Source organism: Apodemus sylvaticus, chromosome 11, assembly GCF_947179515.1.
Source record: "Apodemus sylvaticus chromosome 11, mApoSyl1.1, whole genome shotgun sequence".
Classification (NCBI taxonomy): Eukaryota; Metazoa; Chordata; class Mammalia; order Rodentia; family Muridae; genus Apodemus; species Apodemus sylvaticus.
The window spans coordinates 95573004-95586604 of NC_067482.1; positions in this window are offsets into that span (position 1 = coordinate 95573004).

Consider the following 13601-nt stretch of genomic DNA (forward strand, 5'->3'; position numbering starts at 1 on the left):
ATGGGTGGAGTAGCCTTTTCTGCCCCCCTTACTGGTCAAGGTGGGATCCCTGTGTGGTTTGATTCAGGATGGGCTGAGTGGGTGTTAGAGTCCAATCTGGGCTTGGTCAAATGGGGACAGGGTTGTGTTGCTGTACATTAAGGTGACTGTTGCTTACAATCCCCGTGATTCTGCTGTGCTTGCCAGCTCTCTGTAATGGATCCCACAGGAATCCTGAGCCCAGACACCCAAGCCTGTGCTGCCTCAAGCAGTGTATATTGTGTTCATCCCCCAGCATCCCTCCTTTGTCTGCCCTTGAAGGCTCCTGGGGCCCTGACAATAGATTGCCAGCTTTTCCCCATTCATGACTGCCTGCGGCTCAGAGGTCTCTTCTTCCTTGCCTGTCATCCTCTCCACAGGCCCGAGCAAGTTTGCCCTCTCCCACCTGTGACTTCCTCTGTCCATGTGTTTAGTCGTCTGCCACAGTCTTTGAACAAATATGTTTTCCTCACATTTACATTTTGTGTAAGGTGTTTGTTATGACACCAGGTAAATCTTCAGTTAGTAGAGTTACTTTTCATATGGGAACTCTATCTAGGGTCTTGTGATGGTGGGGACAGACTTCCAGCCTGCTGCCGTCCAGCCTCCTGCCTTCTTTCTTTTTCTATGTGATTTTTTTCCTTAACTTTTATTAGTGTGTTCCAGGGACAGTCTTTTCAGCTGAGCCAAATCCAAAGTTTCAAATATGAATTGATTTTTTAAAATTTATTTGTTTGTTTGCTTGCTTGCTTGCTTGTTTGAGTAGAGTTCACTATTTAGATGCAGCTGGCCTATAACTACTGTGAAGAGCGGGCCATTCTCCAACCTGCTTCTGTTTCTTTATTGCTGGCATTAGGGACAAGCTCCTCTGTATCCAACATAGGACTTTTAACGATAGAGATTATACACTGTATCTTGTCTAGCAGTATGTAATAGTATTAAGAATTTAGGCTGGATTTGAGTTGTAGGAATACAGTACTCCTTCTAGCTGTCTAATTTACCAAAGAAGGCCATCTTGTAAACTACAAGGATACTTACAGACCTTCACTAAAATTGCAGCTTCTTAAACCATGATAAACATATTTGTGTTGGTTGGAAGTTGCTTTGTCTCCTTCCTCGTTTGTCTCAGTGGATTGAATGAACCCCCACACACACCATTGGTGGTTGTGTGCTCTGTGTATTTTGTGGGCATCCTTTTGTTGGTTTTTAGTTTTTATTTTTATTATTATTTTTTTTAATTTGGAGAGACAGGCTTTTACTATGTTGCCCAGGTTGGTGTTAAACATGCAATCTTCTGGTCTCAGCCTCCTGAGTAGTGGGACTAAAGGTGAGTGCTCTGTCCCTGAAAAGACACTCAATTATAAAACATCTATTTTTTCCAGGATCCCCATCAGTCATCAGGCAGATGATAGAGGGCCATGAGTTCAAGGCCCGCTTGGGATACCTAGGAAGACCCTGTCTCAGAAAAGAAGCAAAACCAACTAACCACATTCTTCGCCATCTCCTGCAATGAATGTAAATATCAAAGAATCGCGGGGACACAATAAAATGCTTAGGGGTGTGCCAAAATATCCTATAATATACCAAAAAGTATGGAATTCTGTAAAAGAGGAAATTTATACCCTAAAGTATTTCTATAAAGAAACCAGGAGCCAGGAAATGGCTTAGCCGGTGCCTGAGCCAACGTGGCCCTGAAAGACAGTGAGTTCAGTCATTCAAGCTGAAATATCACTCGCTCGCAGACTTCACGCGTGAAATTTGCCTCTGGAGAGACATGGCTCAGCAGTAAAGTGCACCAGGCCAGGGAAAATACTTCACAGACTGGCAGGAATAATATAATAATAATAATAATAATAATAACAATAATTATAATAAATAATATAATAATATATATAATATATACGAGAACGCCCTCTACTGGCGAACACTTGTTAATTGTGGCAAGGAGTAAGTAAAGATGGACGAGACAGCTAGGGCTACAAAATAAAGATAACAGATGCATAGATAAACAGACATCAGAGCAGAGCTCACAATGCTTCCCCCATCCAAAAAAAAAAGAAATGGAAGCCAGGAGGGACTGGTCAACCTCGTTTTGAGAGAGAGATGAAACAATACAAACATAGCCAAATACTTTATTTTTTTTTAATCGGACCAATAAAAAAATCCCTCTAGATGAGAGGGATGTAAATCGTAAAGCCAATTTACATGTAGAGAACTCTAAGGGAGCTCTTCTGATCTAGAGAGTACCCTTGAAATGAAATGAGACATTTGCTTGGAAATATAATATTTGGGAAAAGGTATATGTTCTCTAGCCCTGCACGGTGTACAGCTGTGGAACCCAGGATTCTGGAATAAAGAAATTCTCATGTTACTGCATCGAGACCGTTTCTCGAAAGTGATTTGGGTGCCACTTTCCGAGGCATGGGGTGCTGGGTTTGGGGGGTCTTACAGTATGGTTTCACTTAACTGAGCTGCCTGAAGCACAGAGACAGTTGGTGTCTTGCCAGAGTTAAGACTGGGAGGCAGCTGGAAGGGGAACCTGGCATCATGCACAGAGTCCAGTGACTCAAGTTCTGGGACAGAAGGTGATGGTTGCTCAGCTTTGAGTGAACTTAACCCAGTGGACTGTGGTGTTCAATCCAGTTGAAAATGGAAGTCACATGTTATATACACACTTTATTGAGCCAGGTGCGGCTGGCACACCTGCGATCTGAGTACTGAGTACTTGGAAGGCTGAGGGAGGAGTATGGTGAGACCAGCCTGGGCTAATAGCAGGTCCCTGTGAGAGACCAGGGGTTCGGTGGACCCAGGCGTGGAGACCAGGAGTTCGGTGGATCCCTTTTGGCAGACAGATAAGGAGAGTGGAGATAGTTGAGAGTGGCAGTCTGAATAGGACTGACCCCAGAGGCTCATGAATTTGAATACTTGGTCATTAGAGAGCAGTACTACATGATGGGGAATTAGGGGATGTGGCCTCGTTGGAGTAGGTGTGGCCTTGTTGGAGTAGGTGTGGTCTCGTTGGGCTTGGTGTGGCCTTGTTGATTTAGGTGTCCTTTTGTTGGAAGAAGTGATTCACCGTGGGCCGGGCTTTGGGGTTTGAAATGCTCAAGCCAGACCTCTTATCTCTCTCTTCCTGCTGCCTTCAGATCTGGATGTAGAATTCTAAGCTACTTTGTCTGCCTGCATGCCACATGCTTCCCACCGTGACAATAAGGGACTAAACATCTTGGTGGTGGTGATGTATATCTTTAAACCCAGCACTGCAGAGACTGAGGCAGGCAAATCTCTGTGAGTCTGAGGCCAGCCTGGTCTATAGAACAAGTTTCAGGACAGCCAGGGCTACCCAGAGAAACCCTGTGTCAGAAAAACAAAAAACAATAACAAAAATTCTTTAACTGGCAGAGGAAATGAACCCTATCCAGATCCCTAGACTGTATCACCTGTTGATAGATAGATAGATAGATAGATAGATAGATAGATAGAAAAGTGACAGCTGATAGAGCAGTCTGCTTAAAGACATGTTTTATGGATAAGCTGTTTTGCTGCTGCTGTTTTGAAACAAGGCCTCATGTAGCCTTTGCTGACTTGTAACACACTATAGCCAAGGGTGACTTTGAACACTTGATCTTCCTGTTGTCAGACCCAAAGGAAACTCCATTCCCCCAAATTCTGGCAGTTAGACAGAGGCTAACATTCCTCAGAAACTTGCAAAGCTGGTTCCCTCAACCAAAAGCAACCACTTCCCTTATCACTGAAAGAAAGGATGACTGTGGTGTCCGTTAGCATCCAAAGCACGTGCTGGTTTCCCGGTTCCCTCAGTACCACAAGTACCTGTTAGATGTTGCGTGTGGTTTTTTAAAAACACACTAGCTCCAGCTAAGCTCCGGGGTCAGCAGCCGCTTGCCAATGGCCACTCTACACCGACCATCCACTCCTGCAGCTGGCTCTGCTGAGTGCCAAAGACCGCCACTCGGCTGTGCCGTTTTTCCTGCCCACCTGAGTCAGCACGGATGGAAAACACAAGACAATCTTGATATTTTAAAACCATCCAGATGACACAACCACTGGGCTTCGAATCTATTGTCCTAAACTCATCAGCTATTCTATATTAGGATACATCCCGTGGCAGAAGCCGCCACGGGATCTGAGAGCCCCCGGGCCTGCATGGTGTCCCTGCTTCTCCCTCCGAAGCCTGGGGCAAAAGCCTTTCTCCCTCTTGTCTCATCCTCTTCCTCCGGGGTCCCAGAAAACCCTCCTCTATATATTCACCCAGCAACTGGCTTCTGCCTTTTTTATTGACCCAATCAAATAAGTAGGGAACCTCCCCCTACAATTAGACATTGCATTCATTTATTTACTTATTTACTTACTTACTTATTTATGCCTTTTTGAGATAGGGTTTCTCTGTGTAGCCCTGGCTGACCTGGAACTCACTCTGTAACCAGGCTGGCTTTGAACTCAGAGATCTGTCTGCCTCCGCCCCCCATGTGCTGGGATTAAAGTGTGTGCTGCCACTGCCCATCCAACACCCCGGCTTTTCTTACCCCTCCCCTAAACTTCTTCAGCTCTTGGGCTTCCCGCCCCCAGCGGCTACCTCTCCTTGTTGCCTGCTATTTCAGCTGTGCTCCCTCTGCTCCTTACTCTCCTCCTCCCTCATGTTCTGTCTCCCTCCTCCTCCCCTCTCTGCTCTCTCTCTCTTTCTCTGTCTTTGTCTCCCTCTGTTTCTCTGTCTCTCTGCTCTCTGTCTCTCTCTGTCTCTTTCTTTCTCTCTCATGGCCCAGGTCCAGTCTGCTAGCCACATTCAGTCTTCCAGACACCTCTGGCTGCATTCTCCCTCATTTCTCCTTAACCATACCGTGGAGGGGTCGTGTCAATTTACACGCCCGCCTCTGCCTCCCAAGTGCTTGGACGTGTGCCACCACACCCAACTTGTGAGAAATACTTTTAGTTTGATCCAAAGGAGGTGGTGGCCGCTATCATGAAGCCTCCAAAAGACAGAATTCTAAAGGCACCCCAGACATGAGGGAGACTGACCACCACCCTCTGCCCTGCCCCGGTGTGATCCTGATACCACCGGAAGCTTCAGGGGCAAGCAGCCTGTACTGCGGTGGTCAGTTTCTTAAGTTTGTACTGCAGTGGTCAGTTTCTTAAGTTTGTACTGCAGTGGTCAGTTTCTTAAGTTTGTTCTCTGCAGGAAAGAGGCAGGAAGAGGAGTTTCCTTTGGCCAGACAACAGAACAGAGGGAACCAGTCTGTCCCTGATCTATGGATGAAAATTGTGCTTTCAGATCTTTTCTTTCAGTGTGTCCCCTCCTCCCCTCATGCTGTCGCCAGCTGAGTGGGACACTGGTTTATCCCCCACCCTATCCCAGCAGCCTCCCTCCAGACTCTCCCACCCTGAAAATGCCTGAGCACAGCCTCCTATTTTAAGAGTTCCCTGTCGGCATGGCAACTCGGAGGCGATAACTCTTTTTCAGTTGCTGTGGGATGGAAGCAAAGCTACCTTTCTCCAGGGCCGCCGCTGGCCTGCAGCAGAGGGCACACAGATGTCTGTCTGTCTCACCGACTTTGCCCATTTTTCCAGCCCTTTGAAATTATAAAAAACACTCTTAGATTGCCAGCCATTAAAAAAAGTCCTATCTGTGAAAGGGACCTGTGAGTAATTTTCCCTAAGCTATATATTTTTATTGATTACACTTTAAAGATATATTTATCTTCTTTAAGTGCTTCAAAATGAAAGTTTTAGGTGATGCTAGCCTTATCCAAAATAAGAAAAAGGTTTGTTTCTGATTGTGATGGCACACACACTGTAAGACCAGCACTTGGGAGCTGCAGGCAGGCAGGAATTCATGTACAGCCTCTGCTACATAGTAAGTTCTAGGCTAGCCTGGGCTTCATAAAACCCTGTCTGAAAGGAAAGAGAGAAAGTGAGGTTTTTATATTTCAGTCTTCTAGGACTACATTTTCTTTGGAAATTTTGAAAAAAATAGTTTCATGTTTTACATTTAAATCTCCTCCCCTCCCTCTCCCTTTCTCCCCCTCTGTGTGTGTGTGTGTGTGTGTGTGTGTGTGTGTGTGTGTGTGTGTAGCTGAGAGGACAACATTCAGGAGTCAGCTCTCCTTCCACTGAATAAAATTCAAGCATTCAGCTCAGGTCACCGAATGCAGTGACACACACCTTTACAGCTGATCCATCTCTCCATCCCCCACTCCTCCAGAAAAATTTTGAATATGCCTTTCTCGTATGCATGCATCTATGTATGCATTATGTATGTATGCATCTATGTATGCATTATGTATGTATGCATCTATGTATGCATTATGTATGTATACATGATGTACGCATGCATCTTTGTATGCATTATGTACGTGTGCATCTATGTATGTATTATGTATGTATGTGTAGTGCTGGGGTTTGAACACTGAACTGCATCCTTGGCTTTTATTATAAGTTAATTTTCAACGTACACAAAAGCCCAGTGAGATAAACCCCATATAGCTGATAGCACAGAACCATTTTAATGAGTACTTTTGTGAAATTACACAGATTGTGTATGCATGGGGGACAGGACTGCTGTATAGTATAGCTAAGGGCAAGGTTTTTACTGTAGATATGAGAGGACAAACAGTCAGAGGAGTCTGGAAGGGTCCACAGGGTAGTAGATTGAACATGGCCAGCAGACTGGACCTAGCCACGAGAGGAGCTAGAGCAGAGCACACACACACACACTCACACACACATAGACAAACACACACACACAATCACGCACACAATTACACACACAATCACACACACATACACACATACATACACACAGTCACACAATCACACACACAATCAAACCCACACAAACACACTCACACACAATCACACCCACACACAATCACACACACATACACAATCACACACACATAGACACACACACACACAGAGAGAGAGAAAGAGAGAGAGAGAGAGAGAGAGAGATTGTGTAGAGAGAGTGGGGGAGTGAGACAGGAGTGGGGAGGAAGGCTGAGACAGACAGACAGGCAGGCAGACAGACAGGCAGCAGGCAGCAGGCAGAGAGGGAGTGCATGGAAATAGCAGGGTTGTAAGGAGAAGGAGACCCTGGGGAGAGGGAAGCCCTTGAGCTGTGTAGAGTGGGGAGTGGTGAGAAGAGGCAGCATGAACTGTGCACTGTGTAGAGGGGACTTTGATCCCCTCTGCTGCTAACAGACACCACAGAGGGCCACTGTCCCTTCTGCCAGTGGCTCCTTTCCACAGAAGGCAAGCAGTTCCTGGGAATGCTACCTTTGTCTAACAGCCAGAACGTGGGGAAGTGGAGCTTCCTTTGGACCTTTGACAGTTTGCACGTTCTTAAAAACATGGATTAAAAGACAGAAGCTAATGCTCTTGCTTAGAGTTCAGTTCTAAGTTGTGCCTGAAAGTGACAAGTGAAGGAGACACAGGAGGAACAGTTGTAGGGAAGCCATGCTTTGATGGTTACCGTGGAAACCGCAGTCTACGCTGGCTTTGCTTAGGGCAGGCAGGGGCAATTCCTTCTAGTAGGCTCTGGGTCAGAACCACAGGAAAGCCCACAGGCTGGTGCCCAGGACTCACTCTGCCTCTGAATTTCCCTTCCCACTTTTTTTTAAAGATTTATTTATTTATTTATTTATTTATTTTATGTATATGAGTACACTGTAGCTGAACAGATGGTTATGAGCCATCATGTTGCTGGGAATCTAACTCAGGACCTCTGCTTGCTCTGCCCCAACTCGCTCCAGCCCAAAGATTTATTTATTATTATATGTAAGTACACTGTAGCTGTCTTCAGACACACCAGAGGAGGGCATCAGATCTCATTATGGATGGTTGTGAGCCACCATGTGGTTGCTGAGATTTGAACTCAGGGCCTTTGCAAGAACAGTCAGTGCTCTTAACCGCTGAGCCATCTCTCCAGCCCTCCTCCCACTTTTAACAGTGAGATTGGTTTGAGGATATTCTAGCTCGGAGGTTCTAGGGTTCCCTTTATAGCTCACTTGTTTTCTGTTGATCCCATGAAGTGTCAATAGGCAGACTTAACACTGAGGAATTCTGAGATATTGTATCCTTCAGATCACCAATGTCCAGGGTTCTCTGTCAGATCCTTCGCTGTGGAGCCCACTAGCAAGAAGTGTGACTGTGGCTGGGCCTCGCTGGATAGGCAACGCATATGGCACTCTCTGCCCTCCGTTTCACTCAGCAGAGATCACAAAAGGTCCCCAAATGTAAGTATTCACCATGACCCTGTCCAGGGAGACCTGACTTTCACGCTGCCCATTGTTACACATTACATTGTTACCCATTCCAGTCTCTTAGTCCTTAGTTCTGCTTGCTAAACGCTGTGCTTCATTTGTGAATTACACTTTGTCCTGGGGATGTGTGCATAAAGAAAAGAACATGGCCCCCGTATAAAGAAAAGAACATGGCCTGTATAGATTGGAGATTGTAAGTGTCCCTGCCTAACCCGAAGGGTATCTGGAACTCAGAAGTCCAGGAACCGCCCTGCTCTGAGAGGGAGCCTCCTCTGCAGAGGCCTGGCAGCTCCCAGGGGAGGGATCCCCAGCTGAGCTCACTCAGGGGACTCGGGAGTCTCAGGCCTGCTCCCCTTCTTCAGTTCCTCCCTTGTCTTCATTGCTTCTTGTCTTCTTCTGATGAGAGAGTCCCACCAGGCAGAAAATCTCATTAAAAAAAAAAGATTATTTTACAGGGTTCAGAGCATGGAGGGATGAATCCAGGAGTGGCAACACTGCTCCCAGGATCTGACAGCAGGGCGGGGCTTTCCTAATGGAAGCGGGTGCCACCGTTTTAACTGATGCTGCCATTTTGACAACTGTGGTGGTATCTTATGGTGGCCTCAAGCTGGGGCCGCTACTTTGACAGCTCTCGTGCTGCTCAGGGGCTACAGGGATCTTGAAATATATATATTTCTCTCTTTCCCCTATTTTCCCCTCTGCCTCTTTCCCTCCTTCCCTTCTCTGGTGACTGAACCCAGGGCTCTCTGTACACTAGGCAAACACTCTGCCTCTCTGTCACACACTCCTAGTCAAGGGCAAGACTCCTAACACAGCTAAAGGGCAGGTTCAGAGCCAGGAACAATCGGTAATTAATTACGAAGAGATAAATGCGCAGAAAAATATGTTATCACTCACCCTCACCTAGAAGAGGCCATTGGGCTGGGTGGGGTGAGCTGCTTGAGGGACAAAAACTACATGGGGCTATCCGCCACCAGGGGGCAGAAGGGGGCCGGCCCTGGAAATCGGGACCTGGGAGTTGCCTAGACCCTCCTCTCCCCTCAGGGTGTGCTGGGAGATGGCAGTCACAGGCTTCTCTTATCTCATGCTCAGGTCTGGCCCATCAAGAACCTCAAAACCAGAGTCCTGGGAGCAGGCTCTGTGGCCCGGACCCCTGGCGTTTCCAGTCGCGGGAGGTCATTCGCACAGGTGAGTGAGCAGAGCAGGAAGTGAGCCGGTTGGTTCCTCGGGAGCCCTTAATACCAGTGTCCTCAGCCTCCCTCATGCTGAGAACTCTTACTACAGTTCCTCATGCTGTGGTGACCCCCAACTAGACACTTGTTTTATTGCTACTTCATAACTGTAATTTTTTTACTGCTATGAATTGTAATGTAAATATCTGTGTTTTCCGGATGGTCTTAGGCAGCTCCTGTGAAAGTTTGACACCCCCCAGGGTTTCATGACCCATAGTTCCGAACCACTGTCTTAGACTCAAACATCACCCAGAAGGACCTCAGAGAGCCTTCTCTGGCTATGTGGGTGGTACCTCTGAACGTTTACCAATTTAGGAGTGAAAACTGAGACTCTAGAAGAGAGTTACTTCCTATAATAATAAAACCACTACATGTGGGTTTATTTAGAAAAATATAGTTTGTGAAACAGAAAAAAAAGTTAAGTATGGTACTATTTCACATTTCTGCCACTTAATTATTTATTTTTACTGAGCTTGATGAAAGACAGATGGTGTCTCCTGTTCGCTTCTGCATTCGGGTCTGTTGTGATGGTGTCTCCTGTTCGCTTCTGCATTCGGGTCTGTTGTGATGGTGTCTCCTGTTCGCTTCTGCATTCGGGTCTGTTGTGATATCGACTGCATTTTCCCAAAGCACCTAGCTTCTTCCCATAGGGGAAGACAAGACTGGAGAGAGCAAATGCATCTTATTATGAAAATAGTTTTGACCTTACACACCTTTGCCCCTTTTTGTATTAAGTGGGTTGTAAATGGCACCCAGTATTAATTCTGGAGAAGAACAGAGATGTTGTTTTATGTGGGAAACATTTGATGGAGGCTAAGGACCAAGGGCTGAGAGCTAGGCTGCCCCGAAGTTTAACCACCATGAGAGATGCGGCCTACATAACCAGTGGTTCTAGAGAGCGAGTGTCATCACTGGTGTGACCCAGGCGGGTGGTAGACTCGGGAGTACAGGCCAAGGATGGGCCCTGCATGTGTGTCTGCTCACAGCTTGTGAGTGCATTCCCAGGGTCCTGAACAGCGACTGGCAGAAGGTGCGCATGAGGAAGCTGAGTTCTTTGGAGGAGAGTTTTGTTTGTATGACCCAGCTAATTTGCTGTGTTCGGTTTAGTTTGTCACTCTGAACCAAGCACCATGAAGGAGAAAGTGATTATTTTGACTCACATTTTCAGAGGGTTCAGCCCACAGTCCTTGGCTTTGCTGATCATAGCTCATCATGAGGTAGAACATCACGGTGACAGGAGGTAAAGAAGACACCGGCTGGGAAGGAGAACAGAAGGGACCCTGGACCAGAGTAAACCAACAGAATGCAATCTTTCTGTGACATCTTCTTCTACTGAGGCTCTACCTCCTTAAATTTCTATCACTTCACAGGACAGCGCCACCAGCTAAGGACCAAGCATTCAACGCACAGGCCTGTAGGGTGTGTTTCAGATTCCATTCATAGTGGAACCCACTTGGGTTCTCATCAATCAAAATTATTCTGAAATAGTGCCCCCTACCCATCATCTCCTCATCTGAGGCCCTCTCAGTCTGGTGTTGAACACACTGGTCAGCATTAGAAGGCAGTGTGTGCCAAGCATGGTGGTGCTGGAGGGGGGACAAGAGCATCCAGCGCAAAGCGATCTCGGACTGGATCAAGACAGAATGTCAAAGGGAGGGAAAAGAGCTCAGCTTAGAAACCCTCCTGCTAATCCCCTCCCAGAACACCAATGCCGAGTGATCACATTAATTATCTGAGCAAATTCCTAGTAAAATGGATTCCTGGGCCGGAACATGACTTTTAAAGTGGTCAGCTGCCAGGTGGTGGTGGTGCACGCCTGTAATCACAGCACTCTGGGAGGCAGAGGCAGGAGGATTTCTGAGTTTGAGGCCAGCCTGGTCTACAGAGTGAGTTCCAGGACAGCCAGGGCTATACAGAGAAACCCTGTCTCGAAAAATCAAATCCAAAAACTAAAGTGGTCAGCCATTGGGACACCTATGGTCATGAATACCACCCCCAACACATAATTAAAAATAAAATGAATCATAATAATAAGTTCAAATTAAAAACTTGAATTTCCTAAGCTCATTCCAGAGCCCAATACCTAGAAATTAGGTAGGTGGGAACTGTTGTTATGTTTCAACATAATACTTTTTATTGATTCTTTGGAAATTTCACATCATGCACCTCGATTACACTCATTTTCCAAACCTTTCATGTCTGTCCCCGACTCTTGCGACCTCCCAAAAATTAAAATTTAAAAAGAGAGTCCAATTTGTGTTGTCTATATACCCATGGGAGCATGGTCAACTCTCAGTGGTCTGCCCTTGACTAGAGCTGAGCCCTCCCCTCCCCCCTCCACCAGAAGCCATTGGTTGTGAAGCGCTACATTGTAGCGCCCCCCATCTGACTTCTTAAGAGTTCTCTTTGATGACTTCCTGTTTAGGCTGTACTTTTCGGGGGTTGGGGGTAGGGTTGGGGTGGAGATGGGGTTGTCACAGAGTCCTTCCATGTGCCTCTGTCTCAGCTGTGCAGCTTCAGTCAGCAGGAGCAGGGGCGGTGGGCTCCCACAGGGTTTCTGGCAACAGCACAGACCATGAATACGCCCCCCCCCCCAGCTGCAGTAGAACCTTGGACCCAGATGTGGCCCCGGGCAGCCACACTGACCATACAACACCATGACCTCGGGTGGCAACTCAGTCCACTCACATCAATAAGGCACCAGTGGCTTCCGGAGGGCTGGCCCTCTTTTTTTTTTTTTTTTTTTTTTTAAATAGGGACTCATTGTGTAGCCCTGACTGAAACTCACTCTGTAGATCAGGCTAGCCTTAAATACCCAGAGACCCACCTGCTTCTCCTTCCTGAGTCTTGTGGCTAAGGCCTGCGCCACCACATGTTCAGGAGCTGGGTTAATTCTGGTCCAGAAACCTGGAAACACCTTTAGTCCCAAGAGCTGCCGCCACCTGTGATCTGTTAGCACGTGACCCTGCAACCCTGCATGTCAGCCCCACCTCCCCTGTCTGTCATCAGACCCCTCATCTACACTCGGTGGTGCCCAGCCTCCCCTCTGCCATGACCCTGTAGTACAGTTCCTCACGCTGTGGTGACCCACAACCGTAAAACTATTTCCACTTGCTATTCATAACTGTAGCTTTGCTACTGTTACGAATTGTAATATAAATATCTGATAGGCAGGATATCTGGCATACAACCCCAGAGGGGTCGCGGCCCACAGACTGAGAACCACTATTCTAGGGTTTCAAGTTCCTTCTCCATATTGGTTATAAAGTAGTACCATTGATAACTTTCATGGTTAGAAACGCCTTCTCTTACTATTCAAAAGATGTTTTTAATCATGCTAATAAACATTTTTGGAGATGAAAAACAGTCCCTTTTCCAAGACCTGTGCACTCCAGGGCCCCACTCGCTTTCTCAAGCTCACCCTGAGTACTGTCTTGCCGTTAAACACAGGCACCCACTCATCCCACCCCCTGTTTTTATTCCCTGTACTTCTAGCACAGCCATGGACTGACGCCTGCGCACTACCACCCAGGGGAGCCCAACTACAGACGCAAAGGTGAAAAGCAGAAGCAGACGAGCGGCTCAGCCTTCTTACACAGCTCTGCTTCCCCCCGACCCCCTTACTGCTCCAGGAAGCCTTTCTACCGCTATTCCCCGTGCTACGGGCTCCGGCCCACATGGCTCACAGATTTCTCATAGGCCTTCCAGATCCTGGCTTGGGGAAGAGCCCCAGGCCCTAGGGTTTGCTTTTCATCCCCCCAGTCGCTGTTCCGTACTCTGCTCTCACTCTGAAGGACACACGTGTGGGTGTTATGAGAACTTGTTCTGTGAGGTGCTCAACACCTCCTAATGGTGCCCGGGCACACCCAGTCACAGACCATTCCTTTCCATTTGTGCTCGGTGCCATCATTTATTGTGGGGCTAGGAAGCCCTGGGATGTGGGGGGAGGGGCCAGGGAGCCCTGGGACGTGGGGGAGGGGCTAGGGAGCCCTGGGACGTGGGGGAGGGGCCAGGGAGCCCTGGGACGTGGGGGGAGGGGCCAGGGAGCCCTGGGACGTGGGGGAGGGGCTAGGGA